Raw genomic sequence first — 8,187 nt, 5'->3', positions numbered from 1 at the left:
TACCAGCTGCTCCGCAGGAGAAAGATGAGGCGTTCTGCTCCCGTAAAGATTTACAGCCTCGGAAACCCTGTACAGGGTCGCTATGAGTCGGAACCGACTCCACCGCACACAGCCACCACAGCCATATATACGTTAAGTTTTCACTGGTATTTCTTTTCTAGACAACCCAGCCTAATACACTGCTTTTCTAGAAGAAAGTGCCCTTAGCATCTCATTGCCTCCGGGGGGTGGGGAATCTCAACTCGTAACCATCAAAATAAACTCACCTGTTTAAGGCCTTGAGTTCTATGTATTCCTTAAGCTTTTTGTGACCCATGGGAAATATTATCACCCACTAATAGTTTGAGCCTGTCAGGCTTATTGGAACCTGCTATCCCAGATTTTGTGCATGCTACCATCTGGTGGGGACCTGTATAACTCCAAAGAAACAAGACTCACTCCATAAATTCTACCACCAAAGTTCACTTGGGACATATGTGCCTCACGTTAAAATCCATATTACCTCATTTTTGTCTCTGATTTCAGCAATCTCCCATTACTGAAAATGTGATATCAACAAAAAAAGATCAAAGCAGAAAATAATTTGGTCATGAGAGGGTTAAAGGTTCAAATGCAATTTGCAAGGTGTATTATACAGGATCTCATGATATTTAGCAAACAGACTGAGAAACACTAGAATGCTATGTGAAATGAATGATAGATAGTTTGGGGTTTTGTTGGCTTAAACACTCCTTCTCACATCGCTTTTGCTTATCAGTATTAACCTGCCAAGTATTCCATAACAAAAAACCCAGAAGGCAAAAGGGAAAGAAGTAGGTAACTCCCCCAAAGCAATGACTAATTTTGTTTCCTTAAAACATACAACCAACTGCAAGCTTGCTGTGGCTGAAAATCCTAAATAACTCAAATTCAAAGCACCCACACTCATTCTACCTACTCTTTGTTACTCTGTAAACATTATTTACAGTGAACTAAATGCCATGTGCAAAGGTATCCTCGGGCCTTATACTTACAGATAAATGCTTTTTAAATAGCTTTAACCAACAGAATAAGATATAGTTTAAAAATCTGTCATTCCCAGAATCTGGGAGTGTATGCGCTTTCACCCATCAATATTTTTTCGTTTCTATAATCATAAATGTTATAACATTTCATGATGATGGTGTGATTTTTTATTATGATGCTTAATTTGTTTTACATCTCATTTCATAAAGTGATTGCTAATTACACCTCCATTAGATGTGTAACTCTTTTTCTATCCTTACAAGGTTTGAATGTGAGAAGGGAGATAAGAATACATTTACAATCACAGATTTCAGTTACCAACTCATTAGAGCTGAGACAGTATTTTATTTTCAGAGCAGTAACTGAAGCTGAATATTTAAATATCTATGATTTAAGTCTAATTACACTTGAATGCCTCAGAGTTGGGAAAACAGCAGTGCTTTTAGGTTCTAAAGAATGTCCACAGGAAGAGATCTTGGAGACCAAAGCAAAGAAGTCCCAAGCAGAAAGGGAAATAAAGGCACTGGGAGAGATCTGGGGGTCAGATGGGGGACAAAATCCTTAGGATGATACTGAAGATGAAACTGTTGTTAAGTGCCATTGAGTCAGTTCCGACTCATAGTGAGCCTGTACAGGGTTTCTGAGGAGCAGCTGGTGGGTTTAAACTGACAACCTTGAAGTTAACAGTCCAGTACTTGTCCTACAATGCCACACCAGTACCCTAGAAGGCAATGTTTTCCTCTCTCACCACAATTATTTAATTCAAATGGATATGCACAAACTATCCAGACTTCTAAGGATAATTCCAATCTCCTCATAGACTGTCCTCAGTATTTAATCTTAGGGCTGGTCATGTGAGTCAGTCATTGTACTACTGCTTGGCTTAATTTCCCATTAATACCAACAAGAACAACAAAGTGACTGGAGGTGTGTTTTATCATTACGCTGTTGTTGTTATGTGCCGTGGAATCGGTTCCGACTCATAGCGACCCTGTACAGGGTTTCTGAGGCCATAAATCTTTACAGGAGCAGAAAGTCTCATCTTTTCCCCGCAGAACAGCGGGTAGTTTCAAACTGTTGACCTTGCAGTTCACAGCCCAATTCATAACCACCAAGCAACCAGAGCTCCTTATCATTATAATAACAATTTTTAAAAAGGCTAGGCTCCCCTTCCCACCAAAACCCCCACAAAGATTGGAAAGGCCAAGTGGCTACCGTCTTCCTTAATTGTATGATCATTCCATTAATATCATCAGGGTAATTAACAGACTTTTAGTTTATGTTCCCCATCCACAATTTTCCAATTTTAAATTCATTTTAATGTGTGCCTTTGTTACATTTATTTTTCACGCATACTCTTCCTTTTATGACCATTTTCGATTTTTAAAAGCAACATGTGAGGTCCTTTTAATTTGCACTGAATTCATCCTAAAATAAGCTAAGTTAATTCTACATTATAGTTTTGTCCCAATTATTTTGTCACTTAAAGAATTTCACATGCAACAATCTCAAGGTTTTTAGGGTTTGCTTTTTTTTTTTTTTTTTTAAGACTTCCTAGCTAATTTTATGTTCCGCGACTTGTGCTATAGTCCTTCTACTTGATAAAATACATAATGCATCAAGTTTCTTTCCTTAGAATTATAAACCACCTTAGACATTGAGACTATAGCATACCTATAAGCATGTCTTAGGAGTCCTGATAGCATAGTGGATTATGAGCTGAGCTACTAACCTCAAGGTCAGCAGTTTAAATCTACCAACTGCTCTGCTGGAGAAACATGAAGTTTTCTGCTCCCGTCAAGATTTATAGCCTCAGAAACTCTCTACAGGGTCAATATGAGTCAGAATGGACTCAATGGCACATCACCACCACCACCACCATAGACGTCTCACTTCTCAGTTTGAAAACCAGACACAAAACCGTGAAGGCATTTAACCAATATCCATCAGTATGTCCATACCAAAGCTCCCTTGACCACTTTCCCATCAAGAAAAGGGAACAAAAAAACATTTCTGACCCAGTTTGAAGTAGCATTTGCTAAAACACTGCCTTTTAAACCTTTCTGACAGCAACAAGGAAGAAAACACTTCACATCCAACTCAGCACATTGTTGTTGTTGTTGTTGTTGTTAAGTGCCTTCCGACTAGACTAGCAACCCTATATAGGGTTTCCAAGAAGCAGCTGTAGAGCTTGAACTGCTGACCTTGTGGTTCACACTGATTGCAGTCCAGTGCATTAACCCACAGCAACACACCAGGACTCCACTCAGTACATATATACAATAAAAATAAAATAAAATAATCAAACTCATTGTCAACAAGTTCATTCTGATTCTGACTCATAGAGATTCTGTCTTAGGGTTTCAGAGGCTGTACATCTTGACAGGAGCAGAAAGCCTCATTTTTCTCCTGCAGAGTGGCTGGTGGGTTTGAACTGTCAACCTTGTGGTTAGCAATCCAGTGTTTACCCTACAGAACCACACCAGCCTCCTATATGTGAATAGATGTGAAATAACTGTCTCACTAAAAATACCTACTCTTATTACAAGACACATTCTGATAGTTCTTACTATTTTTCAATCTTGTTTAAAAGAAATGGTAGTCACAATCTACTAAATTGATTTCATTTTGCCATAATGAATCATGCACCATCTGAAAAACACAATGAAGAAACAGACAGACTTTTTAAAAAATCACTACATAATGATGTTGGCCCAGATGTAAGATTGTTGTTGTTAAGTGCTGTTGATTCTGACTCATAGCGATCCTGTATAGGGTTCCTGAGGAGCAGCTGGTGAGTTTAAACCTATGAACTTGCAATTTGAACTAACCTTATGGTCGAGTGCTTATCCTACAGCACCACACCAGGACACCAGAGTAAGGTTGTTGTTGTTGTTGTTAAGTGCCTTCAAGTCGGTTCCGACCCATAGCGACCCTGTACAGGGTTTCCGAGGGTGTAAATCTTTACGGGAGTAGAAAGCCTCATCTTTCTCCCGCGGAGCGGCTGGTAGTTTCGAACCGCTGACCTTAAGGTTTGCAGCCCGATTCGTAACCACTACGCTACCAGAGTAAGGTTAACCAACATTAATTTAAATGCCGGACCAGTCACTGGAGAAGAATATCATGTTTGGTAAGGTGGAGGGGCAGAGAAAAAGAGGAAGATCCTCAGTGAGATGGATTGGCAAAGTAGCAGCATCAATGGGCTCAAATGTGGCAACAGTACTGAGGTTGGCCCAGGATCGGGCACTGTTTCATTCTGTTGTGCATAATGTCGCTATGAGTCGGTACTGACTCGATGGCACAACAACAAGTGGTTACGAATTCAGCCGCGAACCTTAAGGTCAGCAGTTCAAAACTACCAGCTGTTCCACAGAAGGAAGAGGAGGCTTTCTGCTCCCGTAAAGATTTACAGCCACGGAAACCCTGCACAGGGTAGCCATGAGTCGGAATCGACTACACGGCACAAAACCACCACTACCAATTCTGTCCTGGTGTGGCGCTGTGGGTTAATGCACCAGACAGCAAATTTGTTTGAACTGCAAGAACCGTGGTTCAAGCTCACCAGTTGCTCCTCAGAAACCCTGTACAGGGTCCTTATGGGTCGGAACCGACTCAACGGCACTTACCAACAACAACAATTCTATCCTGGTGTGTTTCTATGGGATAATGCGATGGACGGCAAGGTCAGTTTGAACCACAAGGTTGGCAGCTGAAACCCACCAGCCACTCCTCAGAAAGTCTATGCTGAGTCACTACGAGCCGGAACTGACTCGATGGCACTCAACAACAACAATCCAGCTTCTAGACATTGTTACTTTGCTTACCAAACCCCTTTCTTTAGCAGATCCAAAAATATATTTCAAGCTGCTTCAGTCTGAGTTGTTGTTGTTGTTGTTGTTAAGCGCTGTTGAGTTGGTTCTGGCTCATAGCGACCCTGTATAGGGTTTCTGAGGCTTTAAATCTTCAAGGTTGCAGAAAACCTCATCTGTCTCCTGCCAGTCTGAACCATTGTTATTGTAGCTGTTAAGTACCATCCAATCAGTTCCGACTCATAGCGACACAGTATAGGGTTTCCAAGGAGCAGCTTATGGGTTTGAACTGCCAACCTTGGGATTTGCAGTCCAGTGCTGATTCTACAGCGCCACACCAGGAGTCCAGATAGGGCATTTAATCTCTTATAACAAGTTACTTCTGAGGGTCTTGGATTATTATTTATATGCAGTTATATCACTGATTTGGACTCCTGGTGTGGCACTGTTGCAAAAGCACTGGACTGCTAATCACAACATCAGCAGTTCAAACCCACCAGTTGCTCCTTGGAAACCCGACAGTGGGTCATTATGAGTCAGAACCGACTCAACAGCACTTAACAACAACAACAAAATGCTCAAAAAGGCAAAAAAATATTTTAAAACGTATCTACTTAGTTCATCCAGTCACCTTTCTGTTTCTAAATCTCTTCAAGATATCATCTAATAATAACAACAGTAATAATATACAGTTCATTTGTACAGTGTTTTAAACTTCAGAAAAACCTTTAATTTTTGTGAATTGGTAATCCCTGGATTACTGAATTTTTAAAAAGGCATACAATGATATTTACCAGGCCCAAACATGAAACGTAATATTTGATTTGTTCTGTGTGTGACAGATTTACTAAATCCCATGAAGAAACCCAGGTATTCTGCCTTTAGTAATTGTTTGTATTTTTGAGGTCCACTTCAGCCCTGCCACCCCCCACCAAATCTGGAAGATATGAAAGAAATTCAAATTTCCTGGTAAAGGACCACACCAAGTTCTGGAGTAAGGGGTGAAGAGAGAATTATGTAATCTCCTTTGTGAGGAAGAACCTACTAAAGACCTCAGAACAGATGTTTACCTTTTATAAACTTTTAACTTTTTGGCAAACTGAAGGCTTAGGAAGCTAAGGGAGTAAAACACAGGCCAGTAAGTCAGAAATTCCAGGATGTGAACCCAACCTCCTTCATATTCTGTTTTTGCTCTAAATCAATGCCAAACTCTTCACACCTCAGCTGCTTTATGGCAGGCAAGAATTATACTGGGGGTAAAACTGTTTCCTGAGACTGTCTTGAGTTAAATGGTTAATATTACAGCCCTTAAAGGTACTTTTACAAAAGGCAAAGCACTCTTTGTGAATATTTAGTTTCATTTACATTGTTTTTGTTGTTAGGTGCTATTGAGTCAGTCCCGACTCAGTAGAGGAGAACTGTTGTTGGTGTTGTTAAGTGCCATAGAGTGGGTTCCAACTCACAGCGACCTTGTTTGTATAGGGATTCCAAGGAGCGTCTGTTGGATTTGAACTGCTGACCTCATGGTTAGCAGTCCAGGGCTTATAGACAGCGCCACACCAGGACCCCTTACAGGATTACTGCTATTGTTGGTATAGAGTGCCCTCGAGTTGGTTCAGAGTCATAGCGACCCTGTGTAGGGTTTCCAAGGAGCGGCTGGTGGGTGTAAACAGCAAGACTGGCAGTTCAAACTAGCCTTGTGATCTAGCGCCGCGCCAGGACTCCTAGAGTGCTGGTGGTTATGTGCCATGGAGTTAGTTCCAACTCATAGCAGCCCTGCACAGGTTTTCCAAGACTGTAAATCTTTACGGGAGCAGAAAGTCTCATCTTTCTCCAGCAGAATGGCTGGTAGTTTCAAACTGCTGGCCTTGCGGTTAACATACCAAAACATAGCCTACTACACTATCAGGGCTCTTTATTCCTACATTAGCGTCCACTTTAGTAATGATCAATTATTCAACCAATTAAGGTCGTGAATCATTTGACTTTAAAGGTTATAAAAGTAGCTGTAATGACCTTTGAGTTGAGCAGTTTCAGGAAATTAATATTTGGCAAGTTTGAGACCCTCATCTTTACTTGGTCACCCTCCACTGGGCCATCAACCTAAAGGAAACACTCTTGCTGCCAAGTCGTGATCTGACGACCTATGGCATGGGAAAGCATGAGTGGGTCTGCATCATGAAGAGAAAGAAGCCCAGTCCTTCATAGCAAACGAGGCATTGCATCCATATGGAGATCTGCCCACACTGCTCTGGTTTCACTTTCTCCCCACTACTTCATGATAAAAACTACCCAGGCAGCCTGTCCCCTTCATGCTATTTAATGAATGGGTCTCTCTCCCTGGATTTGGACTGTTGGCCTTTCCAACCAGTCATTAACTGGCAGGAAATGCCCTCCTCAGCAATCACTATTGTGTAAATAGAGCCATAAACTTTCTAAGGTTCATGCAATACCAGACCCTAAAGCTGCACGTGTGTGGAGGGGGGAGGGGAGATGTTGATTGTAAAAGCACTGGCTTCCACTTTAAACTCAAACCACATGATACAGTCCATAAACTATACAAAACATGCAATCCAGTGATAGATTTATTAGGGTCTTCCAGAATAAAGTAAAATATCTCGATATGGAAAAACACTACTACTTTTGACCCGAATAGCCCCCAAACAGGAAGTGAAAAGCAAATCAGCCAGCTGTGACCTCACTAAGTGCATTTCCTGTCATAGCCTGTTACTGTTCCTGAGCGCCTGTGTCTGAACAGTTTTCTTAGATGCCTCAAATATGACTGAGGTTTCTTTATGGATACACAGAAGGCCATCAGGAGGGGCGACTATATGATCTGAGCTTGAAAGTGAAATATTGAAGTTTTACAAAACAATTCATTTAGTACCTCCAGTCAGTCACTTGGTCAACTTCATTTAACAAACTAGGGAGTGATGGACCACATTAGCAACAGTGTTCAGAATCAGACTGTTAGCATAGTGAACCACCGTTTCATGCACTTGATTCACAAGCAGCAAAGCAAAAGACTATGCATAGCATGCCAAGCAAAATTTTAAGAGTTGGCCTCTCTCATTCTCTTTCTCTCTCCCACAAGAGAACTAGCACAACTTCAAAGTTCTGCATGTAAGAGAATTCTCAAAGTAAATCATGTCTTAAATCGGTGCTGTTGATGTGTGCCGTCAAGTTGGTTCTGACCCATAGCAAGCCTGTGTAGGGTTTCCTAGGGTGTATAGGGTTTCCTAGGTTTGTAGGGTGGTTGAGGCTGGTGAGCCTGAACCACCGACCTTGCAGTTCAAACCGACTTTGCTATCCAGCATGTTAACCCACAGCGCCACACCAGGACTTCATATCTTAGATTATACCCCTTTAAAAA

The sequence above is a fragment of the Chrysochloris asiatica genome, unplaced genomic scaffold, assembly GCF_000296735.1.
Source record: "Chrysochloris asiatica unplaced genomic scaffold, ChrAsi1.0 scaffold00051, whole genome shotgun sequence".
NCBI lineage: Eukaryota > Metazoa > Chordata > Mammalia > Afrosoricida > Chrysochloridae > Chrysochloris > Chrysochloris asiatica.
This window is presented reverse-complemented; position numbering follows the sequence as displayed.